This window comes from Tachyglossus aculeatus, chromosome 7 (assembly GCF_015852505.1).
Source record: "Tachyglossus aculeatus isolate mTacAcu1 chromosome 7, mTacAcu1.pri, whole genome shotgun sequence".
NCBI lineage: Eukaryota > Metazoa > Chordata > Mammalia > Monotremata > Tachyglossidae > Tachyglossus > Tachyglossus aculeatus.
The window spans coordinates 20,852,993-20,874,026 of record NC_052072.1 but is presented as its reverse complement, the minus strand read 5'-3'; the positions used below and the strand labels follow the sequence as shown (position 1 = coordinate 20,874,026).

Sequence of the window (21,034 nt, the reverse complement as noted above, 5' to 3'; positions counted from 1 at the left end):
ATGTGCCAGGCATTGTACTAAGCTCTGGGGTAGATACGAGCTAATCAGTTTGGACACAGCCCATGTCCCACATGGGGCTCATTAATCCCCATTTTACAGATGAGGTAACTGAGAAGTTAAGGGACTTGCCCAGGGTCACACAGCAGGCAAGTGGTGGAGCTGGAATGGACTCTTAGCTCCCAAACACAAAGCGTGCGGTGAAGAGCAACTGGTCAGCTTGGTGCTGAAGAGTCGGCCCTTTCCCAAGGGCCTCTCTGCAGGTCAAGACCATTCGGTTTTCAACTGGCCTGCCCCCTGTCCGGTATGTCACCAGATATCTTCATGTCTAGTTTTATTTTCAACTCCCAACACCACTCTGCTCTGCTCTGCTCCTACTTCACTTCAGTAGTATCTACTGGGCACCTACTGAGTGCAGAGCACTGTTCTAGGGTTTGGGAGAGTACAAGAGAATTAGTAGAAATAATTCCTGCAGAATTCCATGACTCACAAGTGGCACCTGTGTTCGCAGGGACAAGCACTGTGGACTTGGGAAGAGACCACATGGCAACAGAGGGTCCCCCAGAAACACACACAGCAACTATATAGATTCTGTAGACTTCTACAAAGAACCTTGTCATGTATGTCCTTATGACGCCTTTACATAAATTATATCACAAGTCTGGTAAAGGGCCATTGGTAGTCCTTTAGTGTAATCAGTAGCTAATGTAGCCTGACTAGGGGTGTGCAGACAGAGGAATCTTGGGAATGGGCTTCTGGGAAGCATCTGGGAAGCAGCATGGCCTAGTGGATAGACCACAGGGCTGGGATTCAGAAGGACCTAGTTTCTAATTCCATCTCCACCTCTTGTCTGCTATGTGACCTTAGGTAAGTCACTTATCTTCTCTGTGCCTCAGTTACATCATTTGTAAAATGGAGATTAAGGTCGTGAGCCCCATGTGAGACAGGGACTATGTCCAGCCCAATTAGCTTGTATCTGCCCCAGTGCTTAGTACAGTGCCTGGCACATAGTAAGCACTTTGTTGGGTAGAGACCATCTCTATATGTTGCCGATTTGTACTTCCCAAGTGCTTAGTACAGTGTTCTGCACTCAGTAAGCGCTCAATAAATACAATTGAATGAATGAATGAATGAAATACCACTTCCAGCTGGGACCCCAGCCCAATCTCCCTGCATCACCCCAATTCCAGTCCAATGGGGAGCAGATCGCTCAGCACAGAGGAGGGTTTCAACAATTACCAAGCCCCTCTATCTACAGGGCCTGAATTCTCCAAATAATGTCTCTCTCCCCTGTAAGACTGTAAACTCTCTGAGGGCAGGGCTTGCATCTATCCTTTCCATCGTACTCTCCCAAGCACAGCATGGCGTTCTACCCACAGTAAGCACTTGACAAATACCAGTGATTGATTGATTGGTTGATCACTTCCCACTCTGTGTAAACTCGACATCTGTGGATCTGGGATGGAAGGTGCTCGGGGGCCAGATCAGTGTTGGGCGGCAGGGGCTCAGGATGGATGAGGATCTGGGTTGCTGGGCTCAACATGGTTTAGGGCTTGGGCTCTGTCTTCCACTATGAGACTAAATGAAAAGGTTGGGGCCCTGAGCTGAGGGAGTCTAGAATGTAAGCTCACTGTGGGCAGGGAAATGACTGTTTGTTGTTGTATTGTACTTTCCCAAGTGCTTAGTACAATGCTCTGCACACAGTAAGCACTCAGTAAACACAATCGAATGGATGTGGGACTAGGATCAAGCTGGGAACTGGGGAGGCAGGGGTTGGGGATGGAAACCAATGATTCTGACCAAGGTGAAGTTCCTGTCATCCCTGACCAGGTGGGCATACAGGGGGACCAAAGGGCTGGTGACCACTTGCCCCCTTCCCCCTCCACCTCCCAGTGCCAACCCCTGTAGCAGAGCTAGCTGGAGGAGTCCCCAGATCCAAGGCCATTCAGGCAGAGGGTTGGATTCAGTCAGCCCTCCCTGCCAGCCTCACCCTCCCTGCCGGCCTCTGGCCTTCTTGGCTTCTGTCCAGCTTCTGCAGGAAGTTTCTGGGGCCCTGAGGCAGAGAGGAGGTGGTGGTTAGGGATTGGATGGTGTCCCCAGTCCACTCTTCAGAAACAGGCCAGCCTTCCCCACACCTCCCACTGGCCCTTGCTTCTAGTATAGACCTCTTTCCTTCTGTCTCTCCCCTTTCCAGTCCATACTTAAGAAGAAGTATAACTGTGATATTTATTAAGCACTTACAATGTGCCAAGCAGTGTACTAAGTGCTGGGGCAGATTCAAGCTAATTGGGTTGGACAAAGTCCCTGTCCCACATAGGGCTCACAGTCTTGGTTCCCATTTTACAAATGAGGTAACTGAGGCATGGAGAAGTCAGGTGACTTGCCCAAGGTCACACAGCAGACAAGCGGAAGAGCTGGGATTAGAACCCAGGTCCTTCTGACTCCCAGGCCAGTACTCTATTCACTAGACCACACTGCTTCTCTACTTCACTCTGCTGCCCTGATCATTTTTCTACAACTACGTTCAGTCCATTTTTCCCCACACCTCAAGAATCTCCAGTGGCTGCCCATCCACCTCTGCATTAAAGAGAAACTCCACACCATCGGCTTTGAAGTACTCAATCCCCTTGCCCCTCCTATCTCACCTCACTACTCTCCTACTACAACCCAGCCCACACACTTTGCCATGACTACTACTGGCCCCTCCAGGGCAGAAGTTTTTCCCCCAGTTCTCTGTAGAGACATCACCAGGCCCCTATTCATTCGAACATATTTATTGAACTCTTACTGTGTGCAAAGCACCATACTAAGCGCTTGGGCCCCTATCCCACCATTGCCCTGCCCCTCTGCCCTGCCTCATTGCCAGATCTGAGTCACCGAGCCCAGGAAAGAGTGAATCCAAAGTAGAACCAGATAGGCGATTCTGAATAGCTGTCATGGGACTAGAGCTCTGCAGGAAATGTAACCCATGGCTCCACAAAACATAGACGAGTCTGTAGATACATGGGTATGTGGTGAGAAGCAGCATGGCCTCGTGGATGGAGCACAGGCCTGAGAGTCAGAAGCATCTGGGTTCTAATGCAGACTTTGCCACTTGTCTGCTCTGTGATTTTGGGTAAGTCACTGCGCTTCTCTGTGCCTCAGTTCTCTCATCTGTAAAAAGGGGATTAAGACCGGGAGCAGTATGTGAGACAGGGGCTGTCCAACGTGATTAGCTTTATCTACCTCAGTGCTTAGTACAGTGCCTGGCACATAGTAAGTGCTTCACAAATACTGTAGGGGGGGAAAAAATCCTTCATTCGCAAGCATAGGTCCACTTGCCTGTGGGGAAGTTTGAAATTTGGCCGAATGTGTTTTTGTGCCCGCCTGTGTCTGTGGTTTGGTGTGCCCGGGTAGGTACTTGGGGGGAAGTGCAGCTTGGTATCTCTGGCTGCTCAGGGGCACCCATCAGCCTGTTAATTGTACTAATTAGCCATCACAGAGGTGTTAATTGGAAAATCCTGGTTTTGTAGCTATTTGGGGAAGGAAATGTCAATAAAAATTAATTGATGAATTGGCAGGGCACTGGACAGGTCCACAGGCAGTCGATGGAGGGGGAGGCTAAGCTACAGGGTGAGAAAAATGGTGCTGCTCAATTAAGCAACTATTAATTAAAAAGCCATGGTCATTAATAGTGCCATATGGTCTCGCTAAAGACACAAAAGATGTCTCTATGCCCTCTCCCCCCACGCCCCTACCTTAACCCTTTCCTTCCCCCATGCCCCTTTCCCATACCCCTGACCTCTCCCAAGCACTCAGTACAGTGCTCTGCACAAAGTGCTTACTGATTGATTCCCCAAAGTGTCCTCTCCCCCCAACTCTGTCCCCCTCTCCTTCTTGCCTGGACCCTCTCCTTCTGGCCCTCCATGGAAGTTCCTCTCTCTAAAATTGCTGCTGCTCCCAGCAGTGAAGAGAACGAGTGCAAGGGGAAGGAGAAAGGGGATGTTAGCATAGCAGAGGCAGACTTCCCATTTCCCTGGATTCGGGTGTTCCCACTACTCACCCGGACACAGAACCACTGGCCCCAGCAGAGACAGAGTTTGGAAGACATTACCTTCCCATCCAGCCAGATCCCAGCCCCACCACTCCTAGCCCTATTTACCCCCAACCCTGGCTTCCCACCCAATCAGTCCCCAGCCCCATCAACCCCCAACCCTATAACCCCCAACCCTGGCTTCCCAACCAATCAGCCTCCAGCCCTGCCACCCACAGCCCCATTACACAACCCCAGCTTTCTACCCAGCCAACCCTCAGCTCCAATCCCCCCAACTCTGGCTTCCCACCCAATCAGTCCCTAGCCCCACCACCCCCAGTTCCATTTACCCACAAACGACTTCGTACTCAGCCAACCCTCAGCCCCATAACCCCTGACCCTGGCTTCCCACCCAATCAGTCCCTAGCTCCACCACCCCCAGTTCCATTTAACCCACAAACTTGACTTCGCACTCAGCCAACCCCCAGCCCCATAACCCCTGACCCTGGCTTCCCACCCACTCAGTCCCCCAGCTCCATCACCCCTAGCCAGGCCCACCATTCATAGCCCCCATTACCCCCAACCCTGGCTTCCTGCCCAATCAGTGACCAGTCCCATTACCCCAAACCTTGGTTTCCTGCCAGATCATTCCCAGCCCCACCAAGACCAGCCTCATTACCCCCAATCCTGGCTTCCTACCCAAACAGCCCCCAACCTGCCCCCAGATTGAGCCATGCTGGGTCCCATGCAGGCCTCTGGTTGGATGGAGATTGTTTCCATCCAGACCCCAGCTTCCCAAACAGTTCCGATTAAATCTGGAGGGAGCCTGGACTTGGGTCGCTGAAGACTTGGACTACCACAGGCTCCCCAGGACCCCTGACACAATTACTGGCTACTGGAAGAGGGTGGGCAGACAAGAGATTTTGGCACCGAGCTGGAAGGAGGCCAGGGGGAGGGGGAGGGTGGAAGCAAGAGCCAGAGGAGGGCAGGGGGCGGGAGTGGCTTGGGCAGGAGAATGAGAGGCCTCTAATCTGAGGAAATTCTTCCCATTGGATGATCCAGGCCCCCCTGCCCAGAGAGACTCTGAGAGGAGGAGCGAGGGAGCACAATAGAGTGGAGAGTTGCAAGAGAGGGGAGGAGGGGCATGGGAAAGGGGAAAGCTGTGGGATCGATCACCCTGGCCTCCTGGAAGTTTATTGTTTAAGCTTTCTGTGCCTGGGACACAGCTGGGCTTTGGGCATCCCCAACCCACCATTGCCCCTGTGTCCATCCCTGCCTGGTAGGAATGTTTTGGCCACAGAGGCAGGGCTGGGGGCCCAGGCGAGGCTGAATATAGGTAGGACCCCCACTGCACTTTTGTTTGAAGATACTAAAAAAAAAAACTCTCTCCTCCCTCTGCTCACTGCCTCTGCTCTCTACAGACAGACTCTGCCTTACTTCCATCCCACGCCTACCTGCTCTGTATGGGACTGGTGGGTCAGTGAGTCAGTCGTATTAATTGAGCGCTTACTGCATGCCTGAGCACTGTACTGTGCACTGAGTGCACTGTACTGTGCACTGTATCACATACCGAGCACTGTGAGCCCCCCATGGGACACCTGATCACCTTGTAACCTCCCCAGTGCTTAGAATAGTGCCTTTGCACATAGTAAGCACTTAATAAATGCCATTATCATTATTATTATTATTATTACTAAGAGCTTGGGAGAGTACAATCCAACAATAAACAGACACATTTCCTGCTCACAACGAGCTTGTCTAGAGGAAAAGTGGTATTTGTTAAACATTTGCTGTGTGCCAGGCAATGCATTAAGTGCTGAGGGTAGATACAAGCTAATCAGGTTGGGCACAGCCCATGCCCCACATGGGGCTCACAGTCTTTAATCCCACAATTTTATGCATAAGGTAAATGAGGCCCAGAAAAGTGAAGTGACATCCAATGTTGTATATATGGACATATCTATAATTCTCTTTATACTGATGCCTATTTACTTGTTTTGATGTCTGTCTCCCCTTCCCCCACCCCCCACCAACTGTAAACCCAGTGTGGGCAACTATTGTCTCTTTATTGCTGAATTGTACTTTCCAAGTGCTTAGTACAGTGCACTGCACACAGCAATCGCTCAATAAATACGATTGAAAAAAATACAGTGTTACACAGCTGATAAGTGGCAGAGCCGGGATGAGAAGCCCAGGTCCTTCTGATACCTAGACCTGTGCTCCTATCCACTAGTATGGAAGTGTGGGAGAAAATATGTGCAAATGTAATGGTGAGGAAAGTGTGCAGGTGTTTTGGGTAGAAAGTTGTGCAGTGCAGGTAAGAGTGAGTGAGGTAGGTGTCCAACCTGATTAAATTGCAATCCTATCCAGCATTTAGAACAGTGCTTGGCACAGAGGAAGCTTGCTGAAACAGGTACCATTATTATTAATAATAATATAATTAATATATAATTATATTATTATTATTAATTATTAAGAATAATAATAAACTATGGCATTTGTTCAGCACGCACTACTACGTGCCAAGCACTGTTCTAAGCACATGAGGGGGATACAAGGTGATCAGGTTGTCCATGTGGGGCTCACAGTCTTCATCTCCATTTTACAGAAGAGGTCACTGAGCCCAGAGAAGTGAAGTGACTTGCCCAAAGTCACACAGCAGACCAGTGGCAGAGCCAGGATTAGAACCCATGACCTCTGACTCCCCAACCCCAGGCTCTTTCCCACTGAGCCATGCCTGCTTCTCTAATGAGTGGATATGCATTGGGGGCTCTGGAGGAGCGCAAGGGACCGTTCCTTCTCTCCCTTCTACAGACCAGCCCGCACCCCTCTGCTTCCTCTGCTGCTAACCCTCCTCATTGTGCCTCACTTCTCGCCCTGTCCAGCCATCGACCCCTGGCCCACATCCCTTCCCCTGGCACTGGAATGCCCCTCCCTCCCACACATCCACCCAAACTAACTCTTTTCCACCCTTCAAAAGCCCTACTGACAGCTCACCTCCCTCCAGGGGCCTTCCCCAGACTGAGCGCCCCCTTTTTCCCCTTTCCTCCTCCACCATCCCCTCCCCCATTCCTACCCACCTTCCCCTCTCCACACGCGCTTGTAATATTTTGTACAGATGTATTACTCTATTTTATTTGTACATATTTACTATTCTATTTATTTTGTTAATGATGTGCATGTAGCTATAATTCCATTTATTTTGATGAGTTTGACACCTGTCTATATGTTTTGTTTTGTTTTAGTTTGTCTGTCTCCCCCTTCTAGACTGGTGAGCCTGTTGCTGGGTAGGGACCGTCCCCTAACTGTTGCCAACTTGTACTTCCCAAGCACTTAGTACAGTGTTCTGCACACAGTAAGCACTCAATAAATACGAATTGAATGAATGATATGGGGCTGGGGGGGGCGAGGTGATGTGAGTCTGGGCATGAGGAGAGAATAGGTGAAAAGCTCTAGTGAAGGGAATTCACATCATTCCATACACCCTGCCGAAATGACTTTTCAGATGTAGATAATCTTGATGATGCAAATGAGAGCCTGTTTATGGGGAGGGATTGCCAAGCATCCCATTGGCCCTTTTACCTGGTTGTTGGACTGCTTCACCACAGCAATCCCCAGGCTCTCTGCCCTGTTGTTCTGCATCACCCACCAACCACTGCAAAAAAGGGGTGAGACATGGGGGAAAGAGCCCTGGACTTCTCCCCCTCATCCACCGCATGTTTCTATTCTAGTGAGAAGTAGTGTGACCTAGTGGAAAATAGCACAGGTCTGGGAGACAGAGGACCAGGTTCTAATTCTGGCTCCACCATTTACTCCGTGTAACCTCGAGCAAGTTTCTTAACTTTTCTGGGTCTCAGCTCCCTCATCTGCAAAATGGGGATTCAGTACCGGTTCTCTCCCTCCTAACTTGACTGTGAGCTCCTTGTGGGACAGGGGTTTGTGTCCAACCTGATTAGCTTGTATGCACCTCAGTTCTTAGAAAAGTGCTTGGACACATAGTAAGTGTTTAATAAATGTCGTTATTATTATCCTCCCCTCAAACCCTCTGCCTGGGTGTTGGGTCACATCTGTGCAGAGAAGTGGGAGCAAGCTGCTTGGTCCAGCTAGCATGGCATAATGAGAAGCAGCATGACGTAAGTGGACAGAGCACAGGCCCTGGGAATCAGAAGGTCATGGGTTCTAATCCCAGTGCTGCTACTTGTCTGCTATATGACCTTCTCTGGGCCTCAGTTACCTCATTCTATAAAATGAGGGACTTAAGGACTGTGATCCCCCCATTGGACAGGGACTGTGTCCAAGTACATTCATTCATTTCATTCAATCATATTTATTGTGCTTACTGTGTGCAGAGCACTGTACTAAGCACTTGGGAAGTACAAATCGGCAACATATAGAGATGGTCCATACCCAACAAACAGACTCCACAGTCTAGAAGACAACAAAACAAAAACAAGTAGACAGGTGTCAAAACCCTCAGAATAAATAGAATTATAGCTATATGCACATCATTAATAAAATTAAATAGAGTAGTAAATATGTACAAGTAAAATAAATAGAGTAATAAATATGTACATATATATACAAGTGCCTGCAGGAAGGGGAAGCGGGGTAGGGCCAGGGGGGAGGCGATGGGAGGGGAGGAGGAGAGGAAAAAGGTGGCACAAGTTGATTTGGATACAAGTTGATTTGCTTGTATCACCCCCAGCGTTTAGTGCAGTGCCTGGCACATATTGTTGTCATTATTTTGTTCCCCACCTCCCAAAAATGCCAAGTGCTTGTCGGTTGCTGGGAGAGATGGGCCATGGATGAGAGGTGGAGGTGGATGGGGCTGGTGTGGGTGGGTGGGTAGAGACAGGGCAGAGAGCCTTTCCCTCCTTGATCTTCAGGCATGTATGCAGGAGGTGGGAGAGTCAGGGCCTGAGCGGTTGGGGATCAGGAGGGAGGGGAGTACCAGAAGAGATTGTCTCCCCCTCATTCCCCTCAGGAGACAGGGATGAGGCCCGCACCCGGTCCACTGAGAACATCCCAACAGTCCTACAGTGGCCAGAGGAGAGGATGTAGGCCAGCAGCGGGGGCCTGCTGAGATGCAGTCATGGGGGGAGAAGGCACAGCCCCATCCATTCATGCCCCAGCCCCTGGCCCTGTGGCTGACATTGCCATTAAGACCGCAGACTGGGGTGCTCAATCTCCTCTGAGCCCCCACCCCTAGGCCCCATCCCTTGTGACGGTCAGTAGTTCTCATCCCGTTCCCATTCCCTGGCCCCCAACCTCTTCCCCTCCCTGTTTCCCTGCACCAATCCAGACTTGAGACTGCCCGAGGAGTGAGGGAGAGGGAGCTCTGATTGGGAACCGGAAGAGGAGTGGGAAGAAGTGAGAATCTCCATTCCTTTCCAGACTCCCCTCTTTACCCCTGGTTCATTTGGGGAAAAGGTCAGGAGGGAGATGGATCACTCCCATCCCCACCCCTCATTCTCTCTGGTGGGACCCTCAAAGTGTTTCCAGGCCCCTACCCCTGGCCCCTTGCCTGGGTGTTCTCTGGGGACAGCAGTGAGGGAGAGAGAGGGATTGCCCTCTTTTTATTGCTGTATTGTACTTTCCAAGCACATAGTACAGTGCTCTGCACACAGTAAGCACTCAATAAATACGATTGAATGAATAAATGAATGAGAAGGGAGCAAGAAACTCTTTAGGGGAGGGACAAATGTTACCACTAAGCTGCGGATGGTCTGCTTGCCTGTCTACTGAGCTGGGGTGTCCAACAGACCCTGGGGAAGGGGATCGCCTGGTTAAATTTAAATATATACATATAATAATAATAACAATGATGGTATTTGTTAAGTGCTTACTATGTGCCAAGCACCATTGTAAGCACTGGGGTAGATACAAGGTTATCAGGTTGTCCCATGTGGGGCTCACAGTCTTAATGCCCATTTTTACATATGAGGTAACTGAGACACAGAGAAGTTAAATAACTTGCCCAAAGTCACACAGCTGACAAGTAGTGAAGATGGGATTAGAACCCATGACCTCTGACTCCCAAGTCTGTGTACCTCTCCACTAAGCCACACTGCTTTCTTATGTGTGTGCACGCGTGTGTGTATGTGTGTATACATATATATGTATATATATATATTTTTTTTTAATGGTAGTTGTTAAGCTCTTATTTGGTACCAGGCACTGCAGTTAAGCACTGGGAGAGACACAAGGTAATCAGGTTGGACACACTCCCTGTCCCACAGAGGGCTCATAGTCTTAATCCCCATTGTACCAATGAGCTAATTGAAGCACAGAGAAGTTAAATGAATTGCCCCAGGTCACACATGCAGACAAATGGCAAAACCAAGATTAGAACCCATGTCCTCTGACCTCCCAGCCCCAGGCTCTTTCCACTAGGGCTGGCTGCTTCTTGATTTTCTCTGTTTCTCCCTCCCTGGGTGGAAGGACAGGGAGGGAAGTAGGGCAGGATTGTCTCCCTCTAGCCCCCGTACCCTTCCCCTTCAGAAGGGCAGCAGGGGAGCAAGGGGAAGAGGCCCCAGGAGGCACTCTAGGCCCAGACCCACCTCCCCTACTTTTCTGACTCCCCTGGGGAGAGGAGAAGGTGAGTGAGGACGGGGCCCACTTGGTGCCACCTCAGTTGGGTTTGGATGAGAGGGGCGGGAAGAGGCCCTGTGCTGGGGTGGCTTGGTGAGGTTGGAGGAAGCGGTGACCCCGGAAGGGGGAGAGCCAGACCAAAGCCTCTGGGGACCCATTGTCTCAGACTGCCCCCCATCCCCTCCCCCAGGTCCCGCCGAGAGCGACATGATGGTGGAATCTGCCTCAGAGACAATCAGGTCAACTCCCGTCCAGTCCAGAAATGGGGTCAGCAGCCTCTCCAGCCAGGCCGATGGCGGCGGGGGCAGCGGAGCGGCGGCTGGAGGAGGAGGAGGAGGAGGAGGAGGAGGAGGAGGAAGCGGGCAGGGATAGGAGCTGCAGGCGGAGAGAGAGCAATGGCGAGATGAGTCCCAGTGGAGCTCCTACACTTCCAGCAACAACAGGTAGGAGGCTGGAGCCTTGGCTCTGCTCCAAGACCTGTCCCTGGCCCCTGGTGGGGGGAAGAAGTGGAGGGGCAAACTTGGGCCTCAACTCTCCTCCTCCCCCAAGTGGACAGGAGTTGGAAGGATTGCGGGGGAGAGGTGTTGATAGGCATCTGTCTCCCCCTCCTCCACCCTGACCCCCTCTCACCCCATCTGCCCAGAAAATCTGACCTGGCCACAGAACGGTCTAAATTGGAGTGGCCTACCTCTTCCGTCCCTCCTCATCCCCCCCCCCGCCTTTAGCTCTCTCGTGGGGTTGGAGTCATCAGGAGGGAAGGAAGCCAGACAGGTTCAGATCTATCAATCTATTGTGTTTATTGAATACTTACTGTGTGCAGAGCACTGTGCTGAGCACTTGGAAGAGTACAATATAACAAAATAGTGGGCACTTTCCCTGCCCACAGAGGAGTTTACAGTCTAGAGGGATGAGTCAGGCAGACCCAGCTGGGTGTGACCCTCTCATTCCCTGATTAATAATAATAATGATGGCATTTGTTAAGCGCCTTACTATGTGCAAAGCACTGTTCTAAAGCACTGGGGTAGATATAAGGTAATTGGGTTGTCCTTGTGGGGCTCACAAGTCTTAATCCCCATTTTACAGATGAAAGAACTGAGGCACAGAGAAGTTAATTGGCTTGCCCAAGGTCACACAGTAGACAAGTGACGGAGCAGGGTTAGAACCCACATCCCTCTGACTCCCAAGCCCGTGCTTTTTCTGCCAACTCAACCCCCTCCAGCCCGGGGCCTACGGGGCAGAACCTTCCTGACTAGGCTCTCCTATGATTAATGGGGCCTGGGGGTGTTCTGGAGGGGCATGAAAATGACCCAGAGGTGGAGGAGCTGGGGGTTCCAGGGGTGGGAGAGAGTGCCAGGCTGGCTGGGCTTCTGGAACCTGTGAAGCTGGGAGCCAAGCCTTTCTGGGAGAGAAGAGCCTATGTCCCCTCCACAACTCTTGGGCAGACAACAAACAGGAGGAGGTTGGGGGGTTGGGAGCTGTGTTCGCTCTGGCTTGTGTCAGGGTTTGACTGGCCTCTGTGAGCCCGGTAGGTGGGTGGAGTGTACCTTCTGTTGTGGGGGTACCTCCCTGGGGTGTATCCTCTCTACCTGTGTGTGTATGTTCTTTCTAGCTCTGTCACCTCTCTGAATGTATGTGGGGTCCTCTCATTAGTTACATATGTTGTTGTGTGAATCCTCTCCTAGAGTGTTTGTGTTTGTCCTCGCCCTATGCCCCAGAGTGCAAATGTGTGTGTGTGTGGTGGAAGCTGTGCATGTGCCCTGGCTCTGGTGTGGTGTCTCCTCAATCTTTATGCATAAACTACTGGAGCCCATTTCCTCTCTCGGGCACAGAACTATGTTGAGCAGGTGAACTGAGGCCCCTATATGAGAGGTTTCCTGGAGTTTGAGCTGATTTTGGTGGTAACTGGCCTCCCCCCTGCAGGGCAGTGTGGTTCAGTGTGTCCTGGCCCCACCCTTCCTGGTCCTGAGGGAGAAGGGAGAGTTGGGCTCAGTGGATGAGTTGGTCCAACCTGTCCCCCACCAACTGCCTGACTTCCTTGTCCCCTCTCCCCTTTGCTCCTCTCCAACTGCCTCCACCTCCCTTCATGCCCCAGGATTTTTGGAGGTCTGAGCTTCCCCCCACCGCTCTCCTCCCCTTTGCTGGGAAGAGGACAGTCTCCTCCTGGGACTGAACTGTGTTTGACAAGTTTCAAGAACTGGCCAGTGGTAGTCCCTCCCTGCTCAGGATTCTTGGCTGCCTTCATGGGAGGCAATGGCTTTCCTTATTTGTTCTGTTTCTAAAACTGCAACATTCGTGACCCCCGTTCCCCAGGGCCAAGTGCAAATGAAGGAATGGGCAGGGGACTGTGCCAGCAACTAAGCCACCCAGAGGACCTCGGTCCACTCCTCCTCCTCCCCCTCCTCCTTCTCCACCCGACCCTCTCCAGAAAGGGAGCCAGCCCCCTTCCAGCCATCCCCCACCTGTGGAGAGTCAGGGCTTGCAGGCTCACTTGGTACAGAAGAGGAAACCAGTGCCCAAAGTAGTTCTCATAGATTGTGCCTAAGACAGTGGGTTTAGGGGTTGGCGATGAGAGTGGAGAAAGTAAGATTCTCCTCCCGTCCTCCACCAAACCCATCCTCCTGGGCCGGGATCTCCAGGCCAGAGTGTAGCCAAGAAGTGGAAGCCCAGGAACCCTGGGGCTGGCTCTTACCCCAGGAAATTGGCAGGGAGTGGAGGAGTAAGTAGGGTCCCTGCGTTAGTCCCCTTCAGCCCAAAGCCAGTACTCCCCTCCAGGGTGACCTGACAGTCTGCTTTTAAAGGACCTGCACTTCCCTTCTGTCACAACCTTCAACCTCTGGGACCTTAGAACACAATAAGACCCACCCCATTTTCCAATTGTGGGGTTGGGTCCAGAAGAGGGAGCACATGTCCACTACTCCACTGGGATTGGGCCCTGCCCTGACCCCAAGCCAAGGTGAGAATCTTTCATATCCCATTGGCCTGAAGCGGCTGTCAGTATTAAGGATTCTGGAAGTGAGTGTCCCTGCAGAGGACTTTCTTTTAGGGCTTTCAAAAAGAAGAGAAGGTGTCCCCCCCTACCCCACCCGCTAGGGGAAATGTCCCAGATCCAACTCATTTCCAAGAGGTCCCTACTGCCCAAGGTTGCCAGCCCCAAGCCACTCCCACCTGCTTGTTGCCCTCCCCTGAAGGGTCCACAGCAAACCAAGGAATGTGAAATTTGAAGGGAAAAAGTAGCCAACTGGAAAGTTGGTTTTAATTTGGTATACAACTCAATGCCTTCGTGTGTGTGTGTGTGTGACCTGCATGTGCATGCGCACGTGCATGTCCTGCACTTGCCTGGGCCCTGGAATCCTGGAGAAATCCTTTTGCCTGAGGACCAAGCACTTCCTTTTTCTGTTTTCCAAACATGGCCACCCGACTCAGATGGGCCCTCAGAGGGCTAAGCAAGGCCCAAAAAGTTATTTCCCCTGCCCATCTGCACTCTCTACTACGGGAATCCTCCCCTCCCCAAATAGTCCCTTACTCCAAAGCTGTGGGAAAAAGAGAAATGGTGTCTCCAGGAACATATCTAGATTCTCCCAAAGGTAGCCCCCCTCTCTCCACAAGCCTCGCTTTATCCCTCCCCGAGTTGAGCAGGGGCCCCTCCCAGGCCCACTGTAGTCCTAGAGTCCCTTGGAGGTTGTTCTGTTCCAAGCTCTTCCCTCAAGGGAAGGTGGCTGAAGCACAGGGATGGGAGAGCCTCTCGTTATCAGATCCACAGGGGAACAGGGCGGAACCAAGACCTGTGTCCAAGATGGAGGGATTAGGTATGGGATGAGCCAAGCAGAGGAAGTGGGATGCCCCCAAGGGCAGCATCCCAGCTCAGAGGGCCAGGCGGAAGGCTAGAAGTTCAGGAACCCAGGGGGGCCTGGCCTCTCACACCAGGCATTTGGGGTGCAGGGAGGAGTGGGTAGTGATCCTGAATTGAACCCCTCCGGCTTGAACACCAGGTTCCCTGCTCTCTGGGAGCTCTTTCTACTCTGGTCCGGCTCTGGATTTGACGGTTTGTCTCTGGGTCTCTCCTATGACTCCCTCTGCGTGCGTGCGTGTGTGTGTGTGTGTGTGTGTGTGTGTGTGTGTGTGTGTGTCCTGGAAGCAGACTGAGGGTGCATTCTCTGAGTAAACCAAGCCCTTAAACGATGAGCCCTAGCTGGGAGAGTAATGAGGTGACAGAAAGAGAGAGAGATAAACAGGGGAGTCAGAAGTCAGGCAGGGTGACCCAGGAGTTTAGACTGAAACAAACAGCACTCGGGAGGGAGCTCACGTCACTTTGAAACAAGACGGAGTGTCTGTTTCCATGCAACGGGCAAGCCGGGGGAGCTTGTTTAAACAGAGATGTAGGGAGCTGGTCGGCTGGTGACCTGGGACAGGCCCGGGCGGGGGTGCGGGGAAGAAGTTACCTTTAGTCTTTCATACTATGGAGAGAACCTGGACTCCTCCCCAACCTGGGCCGAAGGGGAACCCCTTCTAGGTCCCTACCACCCCCGAGTAGGCTCTGAAATTTCCCAGGCCAAGACAGGGCACGTGGCAACACCACCCACATTGAAGGGCAGTTGGCTCCATGGGCCGGCCATGGGGGGGTGTGGGTCAGTGTGGAGGGGGAGATCCTGGTGGCCAGATCCTTGAAATGGTTGGACTCCCCACCAATGGCATTGCCTGGAACTGGGCCTCCTGCCCCACGCGGCTCCAGCTTTGAGGGTCAGCTCTGCCCAGCCCGGCCCCCCAGCATGGGAGCCAGATAGCCATCAGACTCCTGGTGGGATAGGAACCCAAGTTGGGAGTAAGTCTGGGCAGAGGGGCCTTGAGCTGGGTGTGCTGGGAGGGGGCTGGGAGGTTGCAGGCCTCTTCCTCCTCCCTCCCCCCATGAGCAGGCGGGGCTGGCAGCCTGACTGAAAGGCCCAAGGCCTCAATAGCTCCCCTGCCCATTGTCCCGGGGTTGGTGGGGTGAAAGGGCAGACGGGGTCATGGGAGGGTTGCCTAGCGTCTGGGAACTCCCACCGTGGTCGTCGTGGCAACGGCTCCAGCCGGCCCTCCTGCTCGCTCACATCCTGTGACGAGATTCAAAGGGCCGAGACTGTGCACATTAATGAGCTTTAACTCCCAACAGAACAGCTTGAGGGTTGGGGGGGAAGAGGGGGCAAGGGTGAGAGAAGTGGAGGGGGTGGAGGGGGCTCTTCCTTCCCTTCCTCTCTGCCTGTTCCCAGCTCCCTTGGACTGCCTGCCTGGGGGAGGGGAAGGAGGAGTGGCTCAGAGCAGTCAGAGAGGACACAAGAGTGACCAGTCTCTCTGGGACACCAGGAGGGTCAGCAGGAACTGGTCTCCCCCATTTCTCTCCACAGCCTCCCCAACCATTCCATACACCCAACCCCGGGCCCCTCTCTATTTCTGCCATGTTTCATTCATTCAATCATATTTATTGAGCGCTTACTGTGTGCAGAGCACTGTACTTAGCGCTTGACCCTTCTGTGGTGTTTCCCACACACTTAGCACAGTGCATTGCACCCAGTAGGTGCTCAGTAAATATGAGGGCTACTACCACAATCCCGCTGCACCCTTCCTGCCACCTCCACCAGGGTTCCAGGGACCTTGAGGAAGAGTCTTGGGGGTAAGTGGGTTATCACTCCCAAAAATGTTCTGGAGGAGCGTTATATTGTTATATTGTACTCTCCCGAGTGCTTAGTACAGTGCTTTGCACACAGTAAGCACTCAATAAATATGATTGACTGACTGACTGAGGAGAGGTTTTTGGAGGAGGGTATTGCCTAGGTCCTTCAAGATTAGAGGAGAGGGGAGAGAGGGAAAGAACTGCCTCTCTAGGGGTCCTCAGATAGAGAGGGAGTGCTCTGGTCCAGAGTTGATCTTCCCCACTCATAGCGGGGTTAGGAGCTGGACTGGGTTATTCAGACCCAACCTGGTCCCCAGTCAATCAATGGTATTTACTTAATGCTTACTGCATTCAGAACACTATACTAAGCCCTTGGGAGAATACAAAATAACAGAGTTGGCGGACATGTTACCTGTCCACAAGGAACTTTCAGTGTAGAAGGGGAGAGCACTGCAGGGAGGACCCCTGAGACCCCTGGAGCTAACTTGGGGTTGGCGGGGTGGGGCAGGGCAACCTACAGCCTTGGGCAGGGGCACCTAACACTCCCTCCCTTGCCACTATATTCTGAGCACTGTCCCAGCCACCACAACTTCGCAAGGGGTGTCAGGCTCTAGAACCCAGGGGAAGGTGTCGGGGGTGGAGTAGGGTAAGGTTTGGGATCTCGGCCTGGCTAGTAACTCAGTGAGGCTGCAAGGTGACCCTGAAGGATTGAGGGGCCACCAGGCTCAGCTGAGAAAGGGGCACGGAGGCTGAGGCCTTCCCCTGCATGGGTCATACTCTCAAGCTGGTGGCTAGACCCTCTGCCCCACTAATAATTATAATAATAATTATGGTATTTGTTAAGTGCTTACTATGTGCCAAGCACTGTTCTAAGCGCTGGGGTTGATACAAGGTAATCAGGTTGTCCCACGTGGGGCTCATGCTTAATCCCCATTTTACAGATGAGGTAACTGAGGCACAGAGGAGTTAAGTGGCTTGCCCAAGGTCACACAGCTAACAAATGGTGGAGTCGGGATTAGAACCCATATCCTCCCAAGCCCGGGCTCTTTCCACTAAGCCACGCTATAAGCTCGCTGTGGGCAGGAAATGTATTTACCACCTCTGTTATTTTGTAAACACTTTACAAATTCCATTGTTGTTATTATTGTTATTATTATCATTGTTATTATTATTTTAGAAATTTGCCTTTAAATCTGCTGCATCTTTTCCAAGCCAGGGATTCTCATTCTGCACCGACCCACTTTCTATGAACGTTTCCTGTTGGAACCTGGATGGTTGGGCAGAGGTGGGTGGGCTGCAGGGGGTGAAGGCTATCAGGTTCGTATGACACCTCAAGCCCCAGAAGTGGTATCCAACTGAGAGTGGATTTGGGACCCAAGCCTGACCAACTTTGGCCTCTTCCTTGCTTCTCCCAAGTTTCCCAAACTGTATTTGATTACAAGTAGAAAAGCAGTTGCATCAGTTTTTATTGCAGTTGGGAATTTCATTCATTCAGTCAGTCATATTTATTGAGTGCTTACTGTGTGCAGAGCACTGTACTAAGCGCTTGGGAAGTACAAGTTGGCAACATATAGAGACAGTCCCTACCCAACAGCGGGAATGCCTCCCTTTGCAAAGCCAATAAAGTTGGTAGAAACATTCTCTGCCCACAACAAGCTTACAATCTAGAGGGGGAGATACACATTAATATCAATAATTTATTGATATGTACATAGGTGCTCTGGGGCTAAGGGTGGGGCAGATGCTTGGAACATAGTAAGTGTTTAATAAATACCACTGCCATTATTATTAGTAGTAGTAGATTAGGATCTAGAAGTGTCTGCTGCTGCAGGGGGTATCCAGCAGTATTCCAGTTTACAGCTCTACGTCCAATCAGGCACCCCAGAAAATGTGGGCCAGAGAGTGTGGATGACTTGATGTAAGCCATCACTACTAGTGGAAAAGTAATAATAATTGCGGTATTTAATAAGAACTTACTAGGAACAAAATAATCCCATCAGACGCAGTCCTTGCCCGACCTGGGACTCACAGTCTAAGTAGGAGGGAAAACAGAATCCCCATTTTACAGAGGAGGAAACTGAGGCACAGAGGAGGTAAGTGACTAGAACATGGTCATCCAGCAGGCAACTGGCAAAGTCAGTATTGGAACCCAGATAATCTATCTCCCAGGCCTCTGCTTTTTCCACTTGGTCAAACTGCTTCTCTCTAAATCAGGTATATGTAAAGGAAGAAGACAGTGGAAATTCAGTTGTATTTATTGAGTGCTTACTGTGTGCAAGTACTGTACTGTAAGCACTTGGGAGAGTACCCAACTTTCTTTCCCTAGCCAAAGGGTCCGTGCAAATATTCGATCGCTGAGGGGACAGTAGGGATGTTTGGGAAAACCCTGGCTGGTTAAGCAGCCCTATTTAGGCACCCACAGATCACTCCAAGTTGGAAAGAGACTAGAAAAGGCACCCTAAAAACTCCTGCCTCACCAGACTCAGACCCTAGTCACCAGAAGATCCTTTTTTTAAAAAAAGTATTTAAGTGCTTACTGTGTGTCAAGGATTGTTTCAAGTGCCTGGATGGATACAAGGTTATCAGGTCAGACACAATCCCTGACCCACATAGGGCTCACAGTCTAAATTGGAGGGAGAGATCCTGACTAGTGATCCTAAATTTTGCTATGCAGGAACAAATAGAGAAGTAATGATTACAGAGAAACTTGCTGAGTGTTGTGGAAGAGAGCAGTCTGCAGTCAGACCACCTCACCCGCGCAGGTAGTTGAGATCTCCCTTCCAAAGTCGGAAGCGTCACCTTGGAAAACACAGGGAGAACCAGAGTAGAGACCGATACAGGCATGATCCCGAGGAGATCTTCATCTTAGTAACAATAATAATAATAATAATAATTGTGGTATTTGTTAAGATCTTAGTAGCGCCAGACATGGTACTAAGCACTGGGGTAGATACAAGCAAATCAGGGTGGTCACAGTCCCTGCCCCATGTGGGGCTCAAAGTCTCACTCTCCATTTTACAGATAACTGAGGCTCAGAGTAATAAAGTGACTTACTCAAGGTCACACAGCAGACAAGTGGCAGAGCCAGAATTGGACACAAGACCTTATGACTTCCAGGCCCATGCACCATCTACTAGGCCGTGCTGCTTCTTTAAAGTGGAGTCAGACAGAGAAGGATGAGATTTTCAGCAGTCCAGCAAAATAATTATAATAATTATGATACTTTAAACACTTTTATTTTCAAAGCTCTTTCACACCAATGATCTCATTTTTATGCTCATAATGTCCCTGTGAGGTAAGGAGAGGGAGGTTTCATTATCCATGTTTTATAGGAAACTGAGGTTCAGAAAGATGAGAAGCAAAGTGGAAAGAGCCTGGGCCTGGGAATCAGAGAGCTTGGGTTCTAACTGTTGCTCTACCACATGATTGCTGGGTGACCATGGGAAAATCAGTTAACCTTCTCTTCTCCTCTAGACATTAATCTCGTTGTGGGATAGGGGATGTGCCTCTTTATTGTTATACTGTACTCTCCCAGGCACTTAGCACAGTGCTCTGCACAAAGTAACTGCTCAATAAATATGATTGGACTGACTGATTCTCTGCGGCCTCAGTTTTACTCATCCGTATAATGGGTATTCCAGGTACTTGTTCTTAGTACATTGCTAAGCACTCTATACAGTGCTCTGCACCCAGTAAGTCCTCAATAAATAAATGGATTGATTCTCCTTCCTATTTAGACTGTAGAACCCCATGTGGGATTAATTTTGATCTATCCAGTGCTTAGTGAAGTGCTTGGCAACTAGTAAGTGCTTAACAAATAGTACAATAATTGTTTGTTGCTGGAGTTGAGACCAGCATGCCAGAGGGCAGAAGCTAGGACAAAAACTCAGCTCCTCTGGCTCCTAGACCTGTGCTTTTCCTCCTATCTAGCTGCTCTGAGAGGCACAAAAGAAACCCAGGACCTGCAAGAAATCAACTTCAGCCTGCAGAAGCCCCCAGACCACCCTACAAAAAGGCAGGGGGAAGGGACACTGCTGCGTGAGGGAACCACACTCCGGGGGCTGGTCTGAGTTAAAGGCAGGATGCCAGAATGGAAATAACATAGGACTGGAGTCAGAAGACCCAAGTTTTAGTCCTGGTTCCACCATTCGTCATTTGTCAAAGCCTTATAAGGCACATCCCCTCCAAGAGGCCTTCCCTGACTAAGCCATCCTTTCCTCTTCTCCCACTTCCTTCTGCATTGCCCTGATTTACTCCTTTTACTCAACCCTACCTCACCTCCACAGCATTTATGTTACAGATCCATCATTTATTATTTATTTATATTAATATCTGTCTCCCCCTCTAGGCTATGAGCTCGTTGTGGGCAGGGAATGTGTCTTACCAACTCTGTTGTACTTCTCCCAAGCGCTTAGTATTGTGTTCTGCACACAGTAAGCACTCAATAAGATACAATTGATTACTCTGTGATCTTGATCGTCACTTCTGTGGCCTCAGTTTCTTCATCTCTACAATGGGGGAAGCCCCCCTGTGGGATGGGGGTTGTGTCCAATCTGGTTTCATGTCTACCACAGCACTTGGCACAAAGTAAGCATTTAAGAGGCATGATTATTATTATCCAGATTCTCTATCAGTTTTCAATTCACTGCCTCAGCTGGGGCCTTGTACTAATAATAATTGTTAAGCGCTTAGTATGTGCAAGCACTGTTGTAAGTGCTGGGGTAGGTAACAAGGTGATCATGTTGTCCCACGTGGGGCTCACAGTCTTCATCCCATTTGACAGGATGAGG

General features: G+C 50.8%; 1 protein-coding gene across 1 annotated transcript in view; it reads left to right on the top strand.

Annotated features, from left to right (window-relative positions):
• The first annotated feature begins 10,957 nt into the window (after positions 1-10,957).
• FOXP4 (forkhead box P4) overlaps positions 10,958-21,034 on the top strand; it is a 47,443-nt gene continuing 37,366 nt past the window's right edge. Inside the window, 1 exon segment of the mRNA XM_038749078.1 lies at positions 10,958-11,043. The gene's annotated coding sequence lies outside the window, so the exon portion shown is untranslated.